Consider the following 23,510-nt stretch of genomic DNA (forward strand, 5'->3'; position numbering starts at 1 on the left):
TGCATAGTTATTTCACCACATTCCAGCTACTGCATTTAAGCGCTATCCTCAGTCCAGCACACATTCCTGTTAGTCATTTTTTTAAAGCGATGCTGCTTAGTACTGCAGTCGGACAGTTCTGGAGTTACAGTAACTGCAATATTAGAATGTGTGCTTCTGAAATGAAAACTTTAACAAGAGGTTTCCCATCTGGTATCGTATATTTCAAGCAGCAGTTACTTGATGACCAGGATGTGTGCGTACTCTGAAGAAGAATTCAATTGCACTTTAATGAGTTACTTGTGATAAAATTTTAAGAGAAAGATATTTCTAGTTAAAATATTGTCAAAGCATTTTTACCAGTTTACCATACCCCCCGCCCCCATGTTCTAAACACAAAATTATTACAAGTGTGGCACACGTACATAATAACTACATTTGAATAGTAATTGAACTTTTTTGAAAATAAGAATGAAAATAAGTATTAGAATATTCCCTCCATTTAAGGCAGGTCTTTCTGTATCATGGAAACTTCCACTGAAACCCAGTGGGCTGGGTCAGCAGACAAACACTGCAGTGAAGCTGGCACTTTGTCTTAGAAGAGACTGTATTCTACAGCCGCGCTGACTCAGCTTTATTATAGGAAGGGCTTCTGTTTTTCGGTTTCTATTAATTACATTTTTCAGTGCTTATTTTTAGCTATTTTCGAGTTTTATGTAAATCGTTTTTTTTTTTTTTTTTCCCCGGGGAGTTCGCTTTTTATTACTGTATGAAATTATTGTTTTCGGTTACTTCCCAAAGTGCTTGAGCATTTTTTTTTTCTGTCAAAATATGTATATTAGTAACTCGACAGTACTTGCACACTTAAGCTGTACCTTCTTTCCTTTGCCGTCTTCCACAACAAAATATTATGGTCACGGGCACGTTCTTCTGGGGTTTTTGTGTGTAGGCATTTTTTTACATTTTGCCACAATTTGCAATTCTGTTTTAAATCCTCCATATCTTAACTGTAATACAGCTTTTAATCCTGTGAACAAGCTTCCATTACTAATTGTAATCTCCAGTAGTTGGGGTGGGTTTGAAGTATTCAGAACGTTCAATGATAGATACAAGTCAGGAAGGAGGGACATTGCCCAGCTGCACTGGAAAAGGTAGGTTTTTTTTTTAATGGGAAAGGGGTGGTCAACGTGAATTGAGTAATCATTTCCAGTGTTTTTCCGGTGTTTATTGGCTATACACCAATTTCTTTTTTTTGTATTAGATGTGTTTTATCAGTTTTTATCGGTTAAAAATGAAAACCAGAAGCCCAACTATAGAGTACTGAAACACAGCAATTAATGCAAGTTTCTCATTTACACACATTATGGGAAATAGGGTAATCTCGATATGCTGCTGTCTCAAATTCTGCAGAGTATAGCACAGATTATATCTCATGTCAATATCTTCTAAAATGTCCATAATCCATAAGAAAGTACATATTTGCATGCAAGGTCTGGTTTTAACCTACAGTGTTAACATAATTCTAAAAATCGACAAAATGTTTGCAATTGTTTCCAAATATAATGTCTGAACAACAAATCAGAAACACCTGCTATGACCGTGTCACTACGATGTAGGACCAACAGTGTCATTAGGATGTGGTCCCATTGTTTTGATTTGTCACAGCTCTGTAAAGTGTTTAGATTTCTCTGGAGGTATTATCGATTACTGTCCCTAATCTCTTAAATATTGGATGATACCATTATTTGAAGATAACACAGACAATCACAGAATACAATTGTGTACCAAATGCCAAACTCAAAACATGTGGTCTGTACCGCTTGGTCTGAGGGCTTTTTAAAGCTGCTTTCACCTGTAATGGAGCTTGACTGAGACTCATAGAATACAGCTGTGCACATCATTGTGTAATGTGTAAAAAAAGATTGAATACAGACATACACAACATGAACCCAATATAAAGCTGTCTTTTATCATATAAACCAATGAGTCACATAACCACACTATGGTAGCAGGATTAGGTCACAGGTCAAACTGAAGGGTACCATTACATTTTCCATAACTAAGAACACCTCCAACAGTTTTATGAGCTGAGTCAGTGGTAGCTGGTTTACAGAAACAGATCCCTTTACTTGTTTTACAGTAACTGACTACCTCTGACACAGTATCAGCCCTTTCATCTGACTTATGTTGCATTATACCAATACAAATTCTAATTTGTTTCAGTCACCTCCATTCACTAATGCAGCTGTAGACAGCTGTTATCTAGAAGGCAAAGGGTAACCAGTCCGTCACAGTCGCATGTTATTTACAATACATCAGGGATCAGTAATTGATTTGTCATGTTGGCATTTCTCAAGAGGGGACAGGAGCAAATTACAAATGCAAAATTACAAATGCAGTCGGAGCTCAACCTGAGAATGAAATTAAAAGATTTATGGATGCTGATTTATATCTGCACAGTGCACCTTACCACAGCAGTGCCTTCCAGGCAGACTGCATTGCTAAATGCAGTGAGCTCTCAATGCTTTTCATTTAAACAAAAAAAAACGAATGCACTATGCAAATGCCCAAGGGACAGACAGCCTACTTTGCATTATGCATTAAAACATGTTTGTTGCTATCAGATGCTTTCATCATTATCTCCACAAGAAGAGCGTATTTAACTGAAAGTCAAGCCAATAATAGCCAATAATGACGCCAACAGCCTGGGCGCAAAAAAGCTTTTAAAAAGGTAATAATGATGGGTCTGATGTTATAACAACTGGCCTGATGTATTATTATTTTTATTATTATTATTATTATTATTATTATTATTATTATTATTCACTCACTATTTTCATTGTGTCGCTGAACACTGTTTTTTCTTCTGCTGTATTTTCACTCCTAATTGTTAGAAACCTCCCGTCTACCAGCCTTGTAATATTGTCTTCTTTGAATTTAATACCAAATCATATTCACCCTTGAATCTTTTTCTTGTGTGATTTATAGAATCTTTCATTTTGAATGTGGGTGTATCACATGCTGAGCTAGCAACCCCCTATGAACATGAAGTGATAACATAAGTGTGAACCAATACAAAGTGGTCATTCATTGCATGGTTCCATGCAGTTCTAGTATGCTACCCAATCAGGACCACTGTACAATGTTCTTAGACATGCTCTAATGTTTCAATTATATATACAAAAGAAATTGAAGTCTAAGCAACATTCAAGAGCCTTGCATATGTGTTTTCTATTCAAGTTTACTCACAATCAACAAAACATTTAAGATAGGCAGCCCCACCCCCCTTTTTAATGTTGTTGTTAGTTAATAGGCTGTGCTGTTTGTGTTCTTCATTACAACAAGAATGGTATAGTTAAGTGGTCAAAATCTAATTTTATTATTTAACACATTTTTCTGTACTATATTGTTGAAGGTAAATCGCAATCATATGTTATTTTGGAGAAGTGGTGTTGCATGAATAGAAGGAAAAGAAGGAAAATAGGAGACTGCTGGACTTCCTGTCAGATAAGAAATCCAGACAAGCCTAAAATGATAAAAGTATCTTCAAGAACACACACACACACACACACACACACACACACACACACACACACACACACAATCACAAACACACACACACACACACAAAACCCCTCTTACAGACAAGGCTAGAGATACAGCATCACAATGATGCTCCTGAGACTACACCAAAGAAAGAGCGAGCATTGTAGTCTTTATCACGATCTATCCATCTATTTTCTAGCAGTCTGTACATACACATCCTCCCTTATAAATGAGACCTTTGTCCCCCCATTGAGTCAATGCGATGCTGGAACAGCTGCAGTCTCCACTTTTGCCCTTGCCCGCTCTGTGGAAAGCAGTGAGCCCTGCAGTTTGTAATGAAATATTCACTACCTGTTGTCACAGACGGTTCTGGCACGTCCCTTTTGTGCTATAAGTCATTAGATCCTTTTGCATGGAAGGCCTCGGTTGCAAGGTTGTGCGGTTCTTTGATGGACCCAGATTCAGTTAAAATGTGTTTGCCTACTGACGATGGGAATGAGAATGCAGAGATGGGAGCCCAGCTAACAAGATTTAAGTTTTTGCAGGTATCAGGATTTTAAAGACTGTCACCCACACTTGTGAGCAGAAACTGACTCACTGAGAGCAGAAACTGACCCAAGACTGTCACAGCTACTGGAAGCAGGCTGATCTTTGAGATACAAACTGAACATTTGTGAAACTGCAAAATTATTGTAATGACTGTAATGTGTTTTAAAGAATATAAAACCAGTAGAAAATATTATTAACAGATCTCAAAACATTCTGATCCAGTGAGAGCAGAATGACAGAATTTATGGCGTACAGTTAATATGCTAGAAGCAATTGAACTAGGTTTGATTATAGTAAGAATCAAAAGTAAATCAAAAGTAAACAAAAGTATTTAAATAAATAAGAAACCTAATATAATAACATGAAGTAAATGTATGAGCAGTCCTAAGTTTTAATATTTGAGGTTGCATTTGCTGCTAATTAAAAATTAACCTCTTTCCTTCTGTGTATATCAATGAAGTAAAATAGAATTGCAGTTTATAATTGGAACCTGGCAGGAAGAGATGGGAACGGAAGGCGTAGGACTTGTTAAAACGTTAAGTTAGATGTTGGTTTGAAATAATGAGCATTGGAAAATGCTTACGATAGTGTTTCATATTAATCAACCCTAAAATTGGCAAAAAGCAGAGGTTGTCTTAAAACCTGCTTTAACTGGATTTTGTATGAACAGTGAAGAAGGTCAGACTTAGTTCAGTCAATGTAACACTATGGCATTCTAACATATTAATGATAGCCTGTATTTAGATATAAATAACTGGACCTTCCATTAAACGCTTAAAAGATTTATCAATGGAGTAAAATAATATTTCAATTTATAGGAGCAACTGTTATACTGAAGTAACTTGATTAGAAATACATCTTATAATGCCATTTAAAGTTAGACTATTGAAAGAACATATTAAAAGTTTATTATAACAGAAGCATGGCATTGACAATATTGTAAATATATTGTTAAAACACATTTAAGATAATGATCATTTATTTTAATTAATTTAAGAATTAGTTTGGTTTCTCCAACTAAACAAAAAGTATTTTAGACATTACAATATCAATTAAACTAAAGAATATAAATGTTTAGCTTATATAAAGGTTTTACTGCAGTAATAAACAGAGGTATTTATTTGCAGGAAAACTGTAGAGTTTAAAAGTGAAATAATTAAATGTTTGTCTCAGGCACACAGTATAATTCTGGAAGGGCATTAGACTTTTAAAAGATAAGGCTTGGTTTTCGGCACCTCAAAGCAGGATTCGGTGTTGGCTCTTAAAAGCGAGATTCACTGGTTGTCAGCAGTTTTGAATCCAAGGTCTTTCAAAATTAACTCTCTTCATAATATCATAGAAAATAATGAACACTTGGCAGCCTATTTGATTTAAAATAGAAAAGTCATCTACGGTATCAGTCCTTATCAGACAGGTAGTGATTTCAATTGGGATAATGTTTGCGAGCCAAGAATGACTTCATGCAGTGAATTTGGAAAGTGCTTACATTGGAGTTTCATATTACTCAAAACACTAGGCTTGGCAAGTAAACAAGGTGTGTGGAAACCTGCTTGTGTAGGCAACTTTTAGAAACAAAGAGAGGTCAGGTTTAGTCCAAGCATGGTACAAGTTAATATAAGGCTATTATATTTAACATGTTTTACTATAGCTGACATTGAAATGGAAATAACTGAACTAACCCCTGTATGCTTATTGAAAGGCTTGTCATAAACCCCTACAGTCCTTTTGTTCCACACTTTGTTAACATATCTGTATATGAAAGTAAACTAAACTGAAAAGGTGATGAGATATGTTGCTCAGAGGGAATATATTAGGCTCAGGTTAATATAATCACACAGAAAGTTGATGTTAAATATATAAAACAACATCTCTTTTAATACACACATAAACTTGTATTGTATTGTACGGTATGAATTGAAAAACTGTGAACTGAATTACTGCAGCCCTAGGCAAACATCCATAGCATATTCAATAAAGTATCTGATAAAAGACTCCCCATGCATGTAATATCTGTAGTCAATAATAGGCAGCAATGCTTGTCTTAATTTGTACAAAATAATGATGGTTTCTGTACAATGTTAAAATCCAGTCCCAGTCTCAAGTCTACTAAGACATTAAGGCAGACAGACAAGGGTTTCAGCTAGTGCCATCATCGTTCTCTTGTCTTCATTTTCAGTATTCCAAACAACATTCTTTTTATGTATGATTGACAGTCATGTTTATGCTAGTCAATAAAATGTTCCCAAAAATCGAGCCCCACAAAAGTATTAATTGTTGAATGCAATTCACTGAAATGGTCAACCTATTGGTCATTTGTCATATCTGGTAAATTGTATAAAAATAATAGACATGCAACATATTTATATGTGTGCTTCATTATACCATATATATATGGTATAATGAAGCACACATAATGTAAATTATTTAGCATTTTGGTGACACTCAGGACTTCAATACTCAAAGGGTCAAATCTGAAAAAAAAACCAGGCACATTTCTCAATTTAGTTTCTACAAAGGAAAATGTTCATCGTCCCCACAGCTTACCTTTGTTCCAGACGACTGAGACCTTTTACTATTTTCCTTGCAAAGCGTCCTTGTAAATCTGTTAAACATGATGCTCCCCCATTTACTGAGGGAAAAAAAGAAAGCTCTTCATGAGCATCCACAAGCTCAGAGACAATTAATACATTCTTCTTATTAACTGCAATAAATGTCAGCTAGCACAGCTTTCTGAATGCCCTTGTTTAACAATGGAGAGGTCAACAGATCCTACTGGCTTACCCTGCTGAAATACGGGAACTTGCAATCGGCTTGTTTTTGCTTCACCCTCCTTGCTTGACAACATTCGAGTCATCTGATTTAATTTAAGCCTTTGAAGCTCAATCAGGGGCAGGCCAAGCTGTGTCAAAGATTACACAAACTCTAAAAGAGGATTTGCACAGGACTATTATAGTAAAACCTTTCTATTTATTGTGAATTAATCAGATCAACAAACTGCCGATGCAGGACAAGGAAAGATTTCATTACGGTGACACCTTCACTGAATGCTTCATTTACAAACGAAATACGCAGGTTTACAGCGATTGATATTTTACATTAATGACAATGGGCAGACAAAACAAAATCTAAATTATTGCATGTATATATTTTCAATTTAATTATTTTTTTTTAACTAAGTGCAGTGTATAGAATATTGCATTATATTAGAATTCGTAAAGTATCAGAAGGGTCATTCTAGCTAAGTCTCTTACCGCAATTAAACCTTTTTAGATTCAAAGCCCTTGATAACATTATAAAAGGATAACATTATTTGTTTCCCATCCAATTTTACCATCTTTAGACTCTTTCTCATCCCGTGGGGCCATAGTTACACAGTTCCTCTTTTGGACGCAAACAACACCTGTCCTGGCACCATTTTCCTAATAACATGTGGTTTATGTATCATTGACCACTGATGGAGATAACAGCGCCCCAGAATTGGGTCCACTTATGCTTGACTGATCACAAACTATTCACTTTCTGGGACTCTTACCCATCCAAAATGTCCATGCCATACCATAAGAGACAGGGTCAACTGTAAACAGTAACTTCTAATTAATGGACACTAAAGCAATTATTTGTACAAAATGATCTCAGTGATCTGATGGGAGTACATAAAAAAAGAATTTAAGCGATAATGGCCAGAAGCCCAAACATTACTGGAATATGAAGTTGCTTTGATGAACGATAGCCAACATGCTTTGCCTCGCATTTGTTCCGCATACAGAGACTGTATTTCTGGTACTGTTTGAGCTCCTGTCCATTACATTATATCAAATCGAAAACATTTATATTAAAAGAGAAAAAAAAATTGTATTTAACTACTCTGCAAACTTTAACTTTTAGCAAAGCTCTTTTGACCTGCTACCACTTTAGTTAACTGTCAATAGAAACCAGCAATAACAATAGTTACTGTATAAAATCTTATCTTGCCTAAATTTTAACCTTAACTTAATTATTATGTAATTGTCGTTTTCTCTCAGCAGTGTGGAGTAGTGGTTAGGGCTCTGAACTCTTGACCGGAGGGTCGTGGGTTCAAATCCCGGTGGGGACACTGCTGCTGTACCCTTGAGCAAGGTACTTTACCTAGATTGCTCCAGTAAAAACCCAACTGTATAAATGGGTAATTGTATGTAAAAATAATGTGATATCTTGTAACAATTGTAAGTCGCCCTGGATAAGGGCGTCAGCTAAGAAATAAATAATAATAATAATAATAATGTAGTTCTGGCAAATTATTGTCCTGATTTCGTTAATATAAAGAGTGACTGATGGCTTCTATCAGAAAGTTCTGATTCTTTGGTTTGGAATGTTTTTATCAGCTAATAAAAGCAGATCTACTCGTCTTCTGATGGGTTGGGAATGCTGTCAATAGGTACAGTATATTCATAGACAACACCAGGTACACTGTCAGTGCAGCACAAATGACACCTCATTTCAAATAGCATACCACAGCACAAACATTTAACAAAATGTAAAGTTATGATATTTCATTATAAGATTAATTTGATTCTACCATATGAATATACAGCCGTTAGTGTTACTGACCAAACAACTGTCAGTCTGTTTTTTCAGAATATCTCATAAGAATGAATCCACCATAACTTTGAGGAGAAAAGGCAGACCGTGCCAAATAATGTAGATAAAGATAGACATCTTTATAAAGTGTCTTCAGCCTCCCATTATTATTTATTAACAAAACAAACAGAAACATCTTACACACTTAATCACAGTTCCGTCACATCTTGCTTTCGCAGTTTATTTAAATTTTCTTTACTTTAGATGTATAAAATCAGGCATTGTCCCAGATTAGGCTATCTCTGAGATCAGTACCCACAGACACCCACTGTCTTCATTGGAAATCCCCCAGAGGCCATCTCTGGGAATGCCTCTGACTGCCTCTGACATTTCCGAGCAGCCTTCATCTAGTGATGACCTAGCACAGACTGTCTAGTGATGACCTAGCAATTCCTTCACAAATCTGTCTAAAATCGGATTGTACATTTTTGTTCTACATTCAGGGGAGAGATGATAATGATCCTTTGCTCTCCCAAGTCCCAGAATAGTCACTTCATTGTCTGCAAGACGACCAGAAATTCGAATGTGGCATCTTGGCCAGGACGAGAGACCCCGTACTGTGAGGTATGACGTGGTGCTGCGGGTGTTTAGTATATAAACAAATAAAATGTTTACACAAAACAAAACAAAACACTTTTCAAATCAGCAGCATGGTGGCCAAATCAAACAGACAAAACAAACACTGAACAAACAAGTATCGTTCTAGTCTAAATCCAGCACAAATAGCAATTGTTTATACTTTTATATAACTCTTACTGTCTCTCTCACGTACCTCCTCTATGTACACCCAAAACCCAGAGTGAGAGATTTCCACCTCTTTTATGCAGCTGTGCCTGGGCTCGATTGCTTGTTAATCATTCAATCGGGCCCAGGCACAGTCTGCATGTGAACTGCTTTGGCAGGGAAGGCAATCAATCCTATAAAACACCAGTGCCCCACAAACATGCACTTTAAATAATAATAACACAATACATAAAATATGCACAGGGGCGGGGTGTACTCCGTCACAGTGATGTGAGGGTGAGTAATGTTATAAAAAAGAAATGGACCGCAGCATCTCCTACACCTTTCTTGTGGGGTACAAAAGTATTTTGTGGAGTCTGCACAAACCAAACCCTGACTATTGACATAATAGAATTCCTGAATCAAGAAGAAACTGAAGAAGGCTTACAAAAATAAATTGTCTCCCCTTGGTGGTTGGATAGAGATAAAAAAAGGTCAACATCCACTTAAAACATTGTCTCCATTTCAGATTAGGATACACAGTATCCATCACTTACACCGTACAGGGTTATTTTGGGCAGACGTTTATATCAGACAAATAGCGTTTGCCATTTGCAATTCCCATTGATTTCAATAACGAAGGCATCATTTATACCGTGTTAAGCACGGCGTATATTTCGGGCAAACTCAGCTCATTATGTGCCATTCACATAGATTTAAATAACAAACACACTGCTTATACTGTAATAAATTGCTCTTACTAATCCACCAATCAGCTGTTTTCATCTCGTTACCTTGCCATTCACATATATTTCAATACAAAAGACAGCACTTTACTGTAGTAAAAGCTTGCAGATCGATCAATCAACTGTTTACACCTCGTTACTGAGCGATTACCCCTGTACTGTACCGTGGCTATTTAACCGTGTACGCAGTGTTGGGTTTACAAAAACAGCACTGACTGCAACATCAAGCATGGCTGGAAAGAGAAAAGAGATCAGCACAAAAATTCACTGTGTAAATAAAATGTCTGTTAGATGCTGTGTGCTTGCTAAAGCATGCTTGGAACTCTGTCAGTCAGCAAACAATGCAATTTTCCTTCAAAAAAGCTGGGTTTCTGTAGTTGAGGAGAAGGAGAGTGCTGACAAATAGAACTGAAACTGAAACTCTGACAACACCAGAGGGGATGTCAGAGAAGAATTCTCAGCTGTGTCACCTTGGAGACCAGAATGCTCTGCCTGAAAGACACACCGATGACGTAAGCGTGCGTGCTGCGCTTGTAACACTGCGGCGTGCTGTGGAGCAGCTTCCGGATATAGAGCTGAATTGGGATTTTTTTGAAAACGCTGAAAGCTTGCCGTTCATACTTGCAAAAAAAGATGGTCCAGATGCGTATCATAGAGTTCTTCACTGGAAACAGTTTGCAGTAACGTAGCCTACCTGTACTGTACATTTCTGCACTTGCATCACTTTTTATTACATTCATAGGTTTTAATACATCTTTGTTATTATAATAATGAGTGTCTTAATAAAGATTTTTAACCGCATACACTAATTACTGTATCGGGGTACATTCTGAATGTCAGGTTATTGTATGGGAGTTTATACCATCCATCTCTTACTGTGGGTGAATCACATTAACACAAACGCGCCCGTTCTAAGTGGTGGCTACTGTAAACAATAGCAGACCATGGATCCGTGACATGAACAACACTAACCCTGTGGAATCTAACTTCCACACCCCTTTCCTCTGTCAAAGCATTTCTCCTTGGGATAAAGGAGGCTCACAGTAGCTGGGGATGCACCGCCGGCTGAATCAGGATCAGAGAGTCAAATTATTAATAGTTTTGCCGAACCTAAAACAGATGAAGACCTAAATATCATTGCCAGCAATCAGTTTTCAACATGTACTCAGGCCAAATGTAAGCGAGCTGTAAGCTTGTTTGACCAACTTCCATGTAATTGATGGAGATTTACTAAGCGATGATGAAATTGCTGTTGTTCCTAAACCTGTCCTTAAAGAATGTGGGACATGTGTCTAGGAGCTGCTTCCCTTTGTGGTTGCCATGCTCCCAGCGCAAGCACAAATACATGAGAAAAGAAAATACACTTCTCTCCATTTTACATCTGCTCTTAGCAGCAGTTATTCAGACCTCCTGTTACCCTACAAAACACTACCATGTCAGGTGCTATAACCTTGATGAGCTGCAGGGATAGGACAACCAAATTCAGCCTTGGCTTTCAGCTGGAGGTTTAATCTGTATTTTCCACATCGTTTTCATGCAAGTCACAAGTGGCCTTTTTGACTAAATAATGAAATTCAAAAGCTTCCAATTCCATATACATTTAAAAAGAATTCACTGCCAATAAAAAAGCGTATATTGCCAACTGTCCCTTAAGTTTTATTTGTCGTTGTGATGGGGTATGCCTGGCCCTGTATTATTGTTATTATTATTGAAATGGATTGCTTTGTGGTTATTTAAGAGCGAGTGGTTTATTGTTGTTTTGCAGCACGAATGGGGTTCAAATTCCCCACCTTGCTAAATGCGTGCGTAATGTGGCCATCTCCAAATTAATTAAGTAAATACTAATTTGGAGATGGCCATGTATATAAAAGCACATCAGCCGCTCAGAAGGAGAGAGGGTTGAAAGGAGAAAGAACGGGAGAGAGGGTGAAGGAGAATAAATTAAAGGTAAAGAATTGGTGCTAGATGGACCAGCATGGTACTTGTTTGATTATATATCTTTGTTTTGGCCATTGTGCCTTTTGTTTTGTGTGTTTTAGTACAAGTCTTTGGTTTGTTTGATTTATTTCATTTAGATAAAAAAAAGAGCACAGTGGTGACTCCCTCTGGAGTTCTTGTGTGTGGGCCTGCATTTCCTGGTCTGTGATGTCACCCACCCAGACACCCTGCTACAGTCGGTATTTTTTTTTTTAAGTAAATAGTGTATTTTTTCAAATTTGTTTAAGATTACTTGACTTACAACCATGTTCAATTTCATAATAAATTATGATTCTTATGTAATTTACCCTCTGTGCACTGTACTTCAATAGTTCACGTTTGAATTTACAGATCTCTGATCTAATGGTGCAGTGTAGCGTATAATACACAATACAACAGCTTTCCTGTTTGTCCTACATCTCGAAATGCCATGTACACCATGTAATGCGATTACTTTTGAGTTTCTTGAAACAATAACAAAAACAAATGTTGGCTGCGTATATAAAATTGTTTAAAAATGATGGACTCAAAAAAGTAAATGTTGTGATCTACTGCAGGATAGAGAGATATTGCTAGTGTACAAAGACATACATTAATAAGAGGGGACAAGCAGCCTATAACTGTTCATTAAAGAAGGGCAGTATATAAATCATTGCAAAGCGATGCTGCAGTATTCCTTCCTAATGTTCAGACATTCTTTCCTAACATTCTTTATGCACTCATTACGTGTGCAGTCTCTTAGTTTACACAATGGAAGAACAGCGCAATACGCACAGCTAATGCAACAGGGTTTATGACAGCATTAAATTTAAAGCAGTACTAAACCTTTCATTAATATAGTCATGGAAATTCAAGTTGTTGTCACAGGCTACCAGTATGGTATGATGCAGAGTGGCTGTAACAAAAACCAATCTGGCCCCTAGAGCAGCATCTGGAGCCTGTGCGCCTCCCTTGAGATGATAATTAACATACTGAACGGTACATCATGAGGTGGACAGATTCCTGAAGCTGCCACACTAATGGAAATAGGCATTGTGAAGCCCCTTAAACTGGTTCATAAGTACGAGCCCTAGCTAGCCTGCATTTCAGGGAAGGTGGGTTCAGTTATTGGTTTGGTGGGGGGGGGGGGGGGGGCATTTCTGTGCTCTACTGGCATAAGCCTGCAGTTTAATGGGAACCTTGACCAGAAAAATGAATGCATACATTTTATTTGCATAATAATTATTCCACATTTATACATCATGGACTTCTTCATACTACGTAGCATATACTACAATATAATAAATAATGTAATCAATGCATTGAATATTTGTTCATCAGTCTTGACTTTATGTTCAAAAATCTATAAGACTTATCATGAGCAAATGATAGCAGTGTTTATTCCTATATGTATATACAGGGAGAGTATTTTAATATCAGTCACTTCTGTTTGTTGAGTCACTGTTCTATTGCGTTACCTATTATAATTTGTTGCTCATGACTTTATTATTCATCGCCTGAAATGTTTTTGTCAAATTATTTTTCTCCATCAAAAGGATGATATTAAAAAAACTAAATAGGTACTTACAAAGACAACAGACCATTTAAACAAATAATATATACAAATATAGTACATTGTGGGTGGTGGAGTGACCTTTTAAAAATGTCTTGTATTAGCAAACACAACCAACAAATGACACTATAGGCATCATTTCAAAATTAAAATGTACAACATACAGTAAACGCAATGAACTTTCTTCCATTTCCGATCAAAAGATTATAATACAGTAAGTTAAGCAAAAGCTCACGCTTGCTCATCATGTGAAAGGTCTTTAACCAAATCCCAACTACAGCTATTCTGAATGATCTGCACAGCACCACAAATAAAAATAAAAATGAGCAAAGCCACTGACCTGGTAGTAACAGGTAAAAGTACTAAGGGGCTGTGTGGTCCAGTGGTTAAAGAAAAGGGCTTGTAACCAGGAGGTCCCCAGTTCAAATCCTGGTTCATCCTGACTTGATCCTGAGCAAATCAATTAACCTCCTTGTGCTCCTTTGTGTAACATTGGTGTAAGTGACTCTGTAGCTAATGCATAGTTCACACACCCTAGTCTCTGTAAGTCACCTTGGATAAAGGTGTCTGCTAAATAAACTAATAACCCTTGAAAGATCCCTGGAGATACATCACTGTGGTGCTGAGCAGAAATTATTAGGCTACAGATGAAAGTTTATACACCCAATGTCACTAAATTAAAGTAGTATTCAAATTACATTTACACACCATGAATATTAAAATGAAGAGGTTGACTGGGTATACACAGCAGCAAAGACAATACAAAACCTAAGCCTCATTTATACATCTCTGTAACCTAAATGAAACAGGTACCACAAGTACCTCAAAACAAGGTATTTACAAACAATGTTTTAATACATCAGCCCTTTGTCTTTTAGCATCTACAAATAAATAGCCTCACAAACCCATCACAAATTATAGCTCTCTTGTCTAAAAACTGTGTGTCAACAACATTTAAATAGGCACTTAATATATTTTAGATTTATAAATTTAAAAAAAAACATATTCAGACAAATCAGCAAGGTGATGCATGGGCTAATTGCTTTTTAATTGGATACTTGAAAGAACAATATCTGTGGTAGTTTCAGACACTGCTGAAGCCCTCTGGGCTTACTCATATCTACTGCAGACCATTTAATGAGATTTGAAGATCTGACAAGACACTTTGTATTAGAAGTAACTAAAGCAACATCCCCAGTCACAGATAATACAACGCTAGATCCATGATCTACTCCTCAAATGTTTCCTTCATGAGCTTTCATTAGTATCTCGCTGATTCAGCATGCTTGATGCTCAGCACTTTTAACTGGGTTGGTTAATTCTCCAATCACAACTGATTCTCGAATACCATTTTGACACACGTTACTCTTTTACTCCCAAAGCTGTATTTCAGTAAACACAGTAAAAAAATGTTTTTTTACATCTAGCAAAAAAAAAAAAGCATTGCAATGCTAGGTGTCAGAAACAATGGCAACCACAAAAAACAGGCTTTTTAAGAAATGGCACTCGGGTCTCCCTGAATACTGATGGGTATTAGCTATAGATTCTGTTCCACAGTTTAACGTTATTCAGTATTCTGGTAGCTGATTTAGGACATGTGGATATTGACCATAACACTAATGGGAAATATCAGTTATTTTTTTATTTGTTTTGCCAATATCTCTAATATACCAGAATTACCACATTGTTTTCTCACAGCATTTTGTTAATCTGCAATGGTGGTAACAAAAGTAAAATGGTCTAACCATGAAGCAAGCTGACAGTTTATTATGGAAAATAATAGCTAAAGATTCTCACACAAACAATTTCAGAATGATACATTTGTAATGCGAAAAATGAAATGTTTTTCAAAAAGGTTAAATATACCAGCAGGGTTTATTCAATCTCTGATGTCAATGACTCTGATGGCAAAGGTGACATTATTTATTTATTTATTTATTGATTGATTGGTGGAATGTAGAAAATGGGCATTTTTACAATTCTAAGTATCGTCATTTACAAATGGAGAAAAAAACAATCTTTCCAGAATGGGGTCCAATTAGGCTGGAATGACCCATGTGTAAAGATAAAATTGAATGTTCTCTTTTAATCCGAAAGAGTTTAATTAGTGGGAAGTACCGCCATCCACCCATACCACAGCCCCCTTAGAGGTTAACAGCACTTGCTATCTTCCAAGCTGACAGATTCTATTACTGCTTTGGTGAAATCACTAAAAATGTGATCTCCCTGCAATAGAATATGGTAATACAGTATGTACAATGACTTCTCTTTTTTTTAAGGTCAAGTCACAGCAATATTTTCTAGGGCTTTTATTACACAGGTTATTGCCACTGATTTATTTTTGTTTTTAATTAAAGCATCAGTAAAAGGCTTAAGCGATAGAAATTGGCAGCCTGCCAGAAAGTCTATCATAACACACTGTGGCATACCTGTAGTATAAAAACCAGTCTGAGAGCCTGAATAGCTATTTCACAGCAAAACTTACACTTACTCACCTGGATATCTGTTATTAGCTGTTGTGTCATTGCTACTTTTTTGTTTTGTTTTGTTTTAACACAACCACAATGTTTTAGAATTGTCTTTTTGCATCCTAGCCTTGTATTTAATGTATTATCCATTGTTCTTCACTGTATTTAATGTATTACGCATTTTTTGTTAATTTTTTTTTACTGTATCTTGTAAAGCGCTTTGTGATGGTGGTCCACAATGAAAGGCGCTATATAAAATAAAGACTGATTGACTGATTGATTGGAGAAGACCCATTCTCTCACACAACAGCTGTGTGAATCTGACCCCTGACAGTTTAATAGGATTAAACCCCAATGCCTCACATTCTCACTTACCTTAATGTTCCACACACACACACCTTGGAAGGCACGTCCTACTTGGCAGGCATTATGGTGAACGCTGATCATTTGGTATTGATTGTGAACAGTAAGTAATTATCAGCTTTAACCATGACATTTACAGAGCAGAGAAGGTATGTTAAATTAGGAAATCCCTTAGTCTCAAGGGGCATGGAGGTGGGTGCAAGTGCAACCGAGCTCGGGCCTTAATGCAGTCGCTGCGTTCATCAAGACTCCTATGTGTTCCTGGAACTGCAACATTAGTAGAAACCCCCCAGAATATATTTTGACAAGCAAAAGCCATGCTGCAGTGGCCCAAATATTGGAAAATTCTATAAAGGCCGGCATGCAATTTTTTGGCCAGTCAGTGTACAAGTTCCTTTTTGCTAATGCAGCAGATTTAATAGACCTTGATAGAGGGCTGATTAGAGGTGTTGGCATATATTGCTGGTTTAGACATTTCTCAGCAGTGATGACTGACTCTAAAGGCCATTGTGGAAAACAGACGTTGCTGCAGATTTTCACACAAAACTTCCCTGAAGGAATTAGAGGCAGAAATTGTCAAAAACTGGTTAGGTTTCCTTTGTGAACAACTGAAACACCTTGCATACTCATTGTTCAGGCCTATCCTGGCTGCCCACCTCACTGGCAATGTTATCGCATGAGCTTTCTCCTTTCTTTCTTACCTCTCTACATTTTCCAGATGCTATAACTGTCAAGTCACATTATGAAATATTACTGAGAAATATATCCCTAGACTTTTGTGGTTTTAATTGTTGTGATTTGGTCAGGCTTGCAAATTCACCCTAAATACTTATCCAATTATTTATTAGCACGAGTAGCACATAATATACAGGAATACAAGTTGTGAATGTTCATGGCATGCCACTGGCCACTCTGTTCCCATGTGTATTAAGGCCACAGGATGGAAGACCACTTTGATATGTGCTCACCTGATGGAGATGATTTCCAGCTCAGTAAGATCATGGGTGGTGGTTGGGGGGGGGGGGGGGTGGGGGGGGGGGGGGGTGGTCCCAATACATGCGCTCCAGCTGGCTGCTGATCTTAGGGACTGCAATTTATAGGGAATGTTTGTGTGGAACCCATCAATCTTCCAGCCTTTTCTCATTTAATGGAAGACACAACTGAACAAATTGAAGGGACCTCTAATAGCACCAGGGACAAGACTTACCATTAATTTATATGTAATCCATACAACCCAAATGGCTGATAACATTAACATAATATGTTATGAAGTCTAACTAGCATTCTATGATGAAACCACCACAGATCAGTTGAAAAACTAAAACAGTATTTTTGGTCCTGTATCCCCCATGGTATAAGTAAATATGTCAAGCAGGAAAGACTTTATACTCAATCTTTACAATGAACATGTTGTGGATATAGTGGTAAATCTGAAGAATCTCTTGCTAAGGAAGGGGATTAAAAGGGACAGTTTATTACGCTGTTAGAGTAAGACCATCAAAGGTTATGGCTTTCATATCAACAGTTTCTTTTTGTAACATTTCCTTTGTTGCGATACAGTCTGTGACAAGACTCATCTAGCTCAAGAGTTCGCTTTAATTACCAACTATCTTCTTTGCATTGGGGCTGGCTGGATGCTTACAGGAAATATACTTAACAGGTGTAATAAAAACTTTGTTTCACGCTTGATTTAAACAGAATCTAATGGAAAGCTGGAAGGGTACAAAAGAAGCAAATGGTATGGTAATTCATCGATAGTCTAGTAAATAATAAATGTAATAAATGTCTAGTCAGCATTCTCTACCTAGTTCAATCTTCTTAAAGATCAGCCTAATTTTAAAATATCATCCACAGATTATTTTATATGGAGGCTGTGTAGTCCAGTGGTTAAAGAAAAGTCCTTGTAACCAGGAGGTCCCCGGTTCAAATCCCACCTCAACCACTGACTCATTGTGTAACCTTGAGCAAGTTACTCCTTGTGCTCCATCTTTTGGGTGAGACGTAATTGTAAGTGACTCTGCAGCTGATGCATAGTTCACACACCCTAGTCTCTGTAAGTCGCCTTGGATAAAGGAGTCTGCTAAATAAACAAATAATATATATATTGAACTATTGCCCTAACATCCTTAAACCAGCGGGCAATAATCTCCCTCTGTCATGTGATTGGCTCATATCACTGTCAGCCCCATCCCTTTTCAAAGGCACACCCTTCTCTCCTGCACTCCTCACAACAACAGAAAATGGCTGAATGTGAAAAAACTGCTTAATATCAATGCAACTTAACAAAAAATTAATTACAAAACACACTGCAAAAGAAGCATGCTCCAAACACTAAAATGGTGATTAAAACTCACTGTCACTGTTTTCTGACTGAAATTTAAACAAATTCAACTATATATATGTGTGTGTGTGTGTGTGTGTGTGTGTGTGTGTGTGTGTATAAAATGAATTAGGCAAATAAGGATACAATACAGTGAAATGTATTACACATAATCTAACAGCTGTTATTGTTATCAAGTTAGCAGTTTTTCTCTGGCGACATTAACCAGTTTTTATCACCAGTAATATTTTATCCTAAGATGTAGAGGAACAATATATGCTGCAATAATTGCAAAGGCAGACAGTGCAAACTGTCACAGCTTGGACTAATTTCCTAATGAATCACCAAATCAATAAACACCAAGCTGCTGCCTTACCCATCCCCCCTTTTACCATTTGCCTCACATTCATTAAAAATGTAAGCTTTTAACTGTCCAAAGAATGTAGATCAAAGCCAACCTTAAAGTCTTCTGCAATAATTCTTGGCCAGCTTCCATGAAAAAAAAAATACTACTGCGTACTTACAGTAGATCTTTTTGATGTGCACTGGATGCCATTTTATGAAAATTCCTCTATAATGAGACTGCACTATCTAATCTGAGGTTTAAGAGGCTCCTATACTTGCAAACTATTTCAGACATTAAACAGCAGCTTTACCAGTCTGAGGCATGCGTAAGCAAGACAGAATCACTGCCAGGTAAAGGTAGCAGAATACTGTATCTTATAGTGTTCCAGACCCAGGAAAGGATTCCTATGGGAAGCAGACCGGAATGAAACTCAAGCCTCTGGGACTGCTGTTATTTACTAATTCTAAAAGACTGACTTTTAACTGTTCTATTGTGCATTCACAATCACTATAGGCTACACAGAAATGACACACAAACAACCCACACAAAACTACCTGCCATGCTTGTATACCAAAGGAGATCCTTTATAATAGTTTGTGCCCATTTTTTTAATGCTTTGGTTTATTCACATACATTTTAAGTGCACTACTTCCAATAACCCCTGTGCTAACTTCAGCACAGCTAGAGCCAGAAAGAAAAGTCCTTGTAACCAGGAGGTTCTAATGAGCCTTCCATATCATTAGAACAATCAGTTATTCAAACCACTTGCCATCCTGTATGATCCCATGACCAGCCACTAAATCGCAAAGGCTCTCTTATGTTTTATTGAAACCCACTTTTCTTTATATAATGCATGCCTAGCTGAAAGATCTGCCTCTGTCAGCAATTCGACTTTGAATTTAGTGGTCAACAGTTTGTGTGGTTAAAAGCTATGCAGCATATAAACAAAATGGAAATTAAAAGGAAGCTTTGCATAAACCAAATATCATTAACACAAAAACAATGATTGTACTTTGTGACCTTAAAGAAGCAACACAAAAGATTAGACTCTGTTGCTATTAGCCAGTCTGTCAGCCACTCAGTTATCAAAATAAATAAAAGTATTTGCCTGTTTATGCATTTTATACTAAAACTGGAGTTACATATCTTCTCTATATGGTTCATCTGCTTTAATGGCTGTTTAAAAACCAAGACAGAAACAGATTTTGTCTCTCTGTGCAGACCAGCAAGTACCTGGAGCCCGTCCAAATATGTAGTAATAATAATAATAATAATAATAATAATAATAATAATAATAATAATAATAATAATAATAAACTGGTTATTTTTTCCAGTATAATGCTTTGTACATATTAAACCATACATCATTATTCTACATGTGCAGAGTAGTGTGAAAATAGCTGTATTGTAAGCCATGCATGAACATTGCCTTTCCAAGCACATTTAGCAGCTGAGCTCAAACAGAATTGTATTCCTTTAGACAACATGATTCACTTAAAACACAGACCAGCACAATGGATGGAGCTTAAAATATTTAGGCACATTTCATTATTAAATATGTCTTGACTGGCTTGAACAGCGTTTCGCTTTTGTCCTGGATTCCTACTTTACCACACATAAAGCAAAAACCAAGAACAAATCTAGTCATTATTATTATCTATTATTATTTGTTTATTTAGCAGACACCTTTATCCAAGGCGACTTACAGAGACTAGGGTGTGTGAACTATGCATCAGCTGCAGAGTCACTTACAATTACGTCTCACCCGAAAGACGGAGCACACAAGGAGGTTAAGTGACTTGCTCAGGGTTACACAATGAGTCAGTGGCTGAGGTGGGATTTGAACCGGGGACCTCCTCGTTACAAGCCCTTTTCTTTAACCACTGGACCACACAGCCTCCTGTCTCATCCATGTCTCTTATTAAGTAGAATGAAGCTTTATCAAATAAAGAAGAAAGAAATCCCTCAGTCTTAGCCAAGTACTGGTACGTGTGCAGATCGGCACAGAGCAGACCTGTTATTGCTGATGTTATTTTTTTGCACCATTGCTTGATGTTTTGCACATGTCACTACATTATTTTGCTGATCTTATTGTATGTGCTCATTTTGATAGTATAATTCAGGGTTTCACAATCCTGGTCCTGAGGACCCCTGTGTCTGCTGGTTTTCATTCCAACTGAGTTCTCAATTACTTAATTGAACCCTAATAGAACTAATCATTAGCTTAATTAGACCTTTTAAATTGTTTTCAGCTTTTAAACAGTTGGAGATTTCAGGTTAAGTCTACAGTGTTATTAGTAACTTGAAATCAGCAACTTTTTAGGAGCTGAGGACATTTAAACAGGTGTACTAAAGCACATTATTATTTAAATTAAGGGTCTGATTAAGTAATAAGGGATATGAATAAGCCGTAGTGTTTGCCAATACAACTGTATCAGTTTGATCTGATTTGATTGGACCCCATTGCCATTTGAAACGGACAGATTGTTATGAAAATGTCTGGTGTTGTTCCATTTCTATTCCATGTCATCAAATGGAAAAAAGGAACATAGTGATTCTTTTTTACTCTATTATGTCTTCTCAGTTTATAAAATGGAAATAAAAATGCAAAATTAAAATGCCGTTTTAGTGGAGTGTGTAGCGGCAATTGGGCGAGTAAATAACAACTCGTAAAATACTCAATCTAAAATAACAGTTGGTACGTTGTTTGAAACGTTGTATTGTGCCAGTATGAGGAAAGTAAGTGCGCTATAAATGCTCCTTGGGAGACAAGACCACATGATCCCGCTTCAGCGAGACAGTAAACGGTGGACATTTTCTTTTAGTTATACTGCAGATACCACCACCCCTCACTCCCCCTCCCGACAGAAATAAAACAACGATCACGACTAATGCCCTGGCACGTAAATAAGCCAAGGCTATGCGATTCTTTTGCCGCAAGTACGTAAAAGCTGTCTGGACTTGGAGATGAATGAGATCTTGTCTTCGTCATATTAGTTACAACATACTCTGTGTTGCAGTCCTGAATGCAGGGTTATCCACTCTCACCCCGCACTCGATTTTTCTTTTTTTTTTTTTTATTATTATTAACAGAGTCAGCTTCTTCGTTTGTTATATTAAGTCCCGTAGGATAATTAACAGCAAGGACATATTTATTGATCAGCTGCTGAGATATGGACACGATCTCGGCTGGATTGCAGGCATGTCGGCGTGCACTCAGTGTGGGGGCGGCGGAAGATAATGAATAGCCTTCTGTCAGCAACTGCATCAGTCCCTTTGGAAGCTAGGAATCCTGCGCAAAACCCAGAAGCGTTTAGGGTTAACACATCCTTAAATGAAAGGTGTTTTTTCAGAGCCACGCTCTCGCTGCAGTCGAGCGTTATCCATGGTGCTGAAATGAATCCGCCCACCATTACCATTGCAGACGACACAAAGCATACAACATTTAAAAGCCTACCACCAAATAACAGCTATTCTAATAAAAGTCATATTTTTGTAAAAGTGTTTTTTGTCTGTTAAAACTACAGTTTAATATATAAGTATATTTTTAAAAAGATAATAATGAAATGCAATGTTATGACTAAAACAATAAGCTTAGCTGTCAGTCATCCGCTTGCTGCTATTAACTATTTTCTGAACAGCATCCGCTTGCCGACAGAAAAATCCCATCATTTTTCATTTTTTAAATACACAATTAAGTTATTTAAATCGCTCACTTGCTTACCTTTATTTCTGTGTGGTCAAGTGCAGTCAGTTCTGTATGGGAAATGTCTGCGTGTTTAAATAGCAAACTGATTCTCCTGCTTGCTGCAAAGGCGGTGCGCTCAGCTGGTTCTCAACTCCTCGATTCTTCTTCAATAGAATGCCGCTCTGCCCTCCTCAAAGATGGCCGCCTTTTTTGACGTCAGCACCTTTTAATAGAAATCTATCACGGGGGTGTGGCAAATGGGGGTTGAGTCATCATCAGCTGCTGTGCACTGCAATCCTCTGCATCTTTTTGTCCTATACTTTAAATATTAACCACAAAATGGTCCAGTTAATCAGTTAATGTCATTTTTATTCAGCTTGCCAAATATGTTTTGTTATGGTGACCATTAAGACTAGTAGGCTACGATTGAATTAAGTGAGAACTGTATTTTTTATGTCAATGGCTGGGCTTGCTAATTTAGGGATAATGCAGCAGTGATTTGTTTTTGCCAAAGGAGTGGTCTATAGGGGTATCCCTACACACAGGTTGATCCATATATGGAAAACAGGTTGCTTTCCAGGCATTTGAAATCACCCATATAAGACCAACCTAACATGCACAGCACACAGTGCAACA

At 37.1% G+C, this 23,510-nt stretch overlaps 1 protein-coding gene across 2 annotated transcripts in view; it reads right to left on the reverse strand.

The window, feature by feature from the left end:
• The window catches only part of LOC117402899 (synaptosomal-associated protein 25), a 55,333-nt gene extending 32,262 nt beyond the window's left edge, over window positions 1–23,071 (reverse strand). For both annotated transcript variants that reach the window (XM_034004510.3, XM_034004511.3), the window contains exon 1: window positions 22,911–23,071. The gene's annotated coding sequence lies outside the window, so the exon portion shown is untranslated. The remainder of the gene's footprint in view (window positions 1–22,910) is intronic.
• Window positions 23,072–23,510: the final 439 nt, after the last annotated feature.

This window comes from Acipenser ruthenus, chromosome 5 (genome assembly GCF_902713425.1).
Source record: "Acipenser ruthenus chromosome 5, fAciRut3.2 maternal haplotype, whole genome shotgun sequence".
In the NCBI taxonomy this organism is placed as follows: domain Eukaryota; kingdom Metazoa; phylum Chordata; class Actinopteri; order Acipenseriformes; family Acipenseridae; genus Acipenser; species Acipenser ruthenus.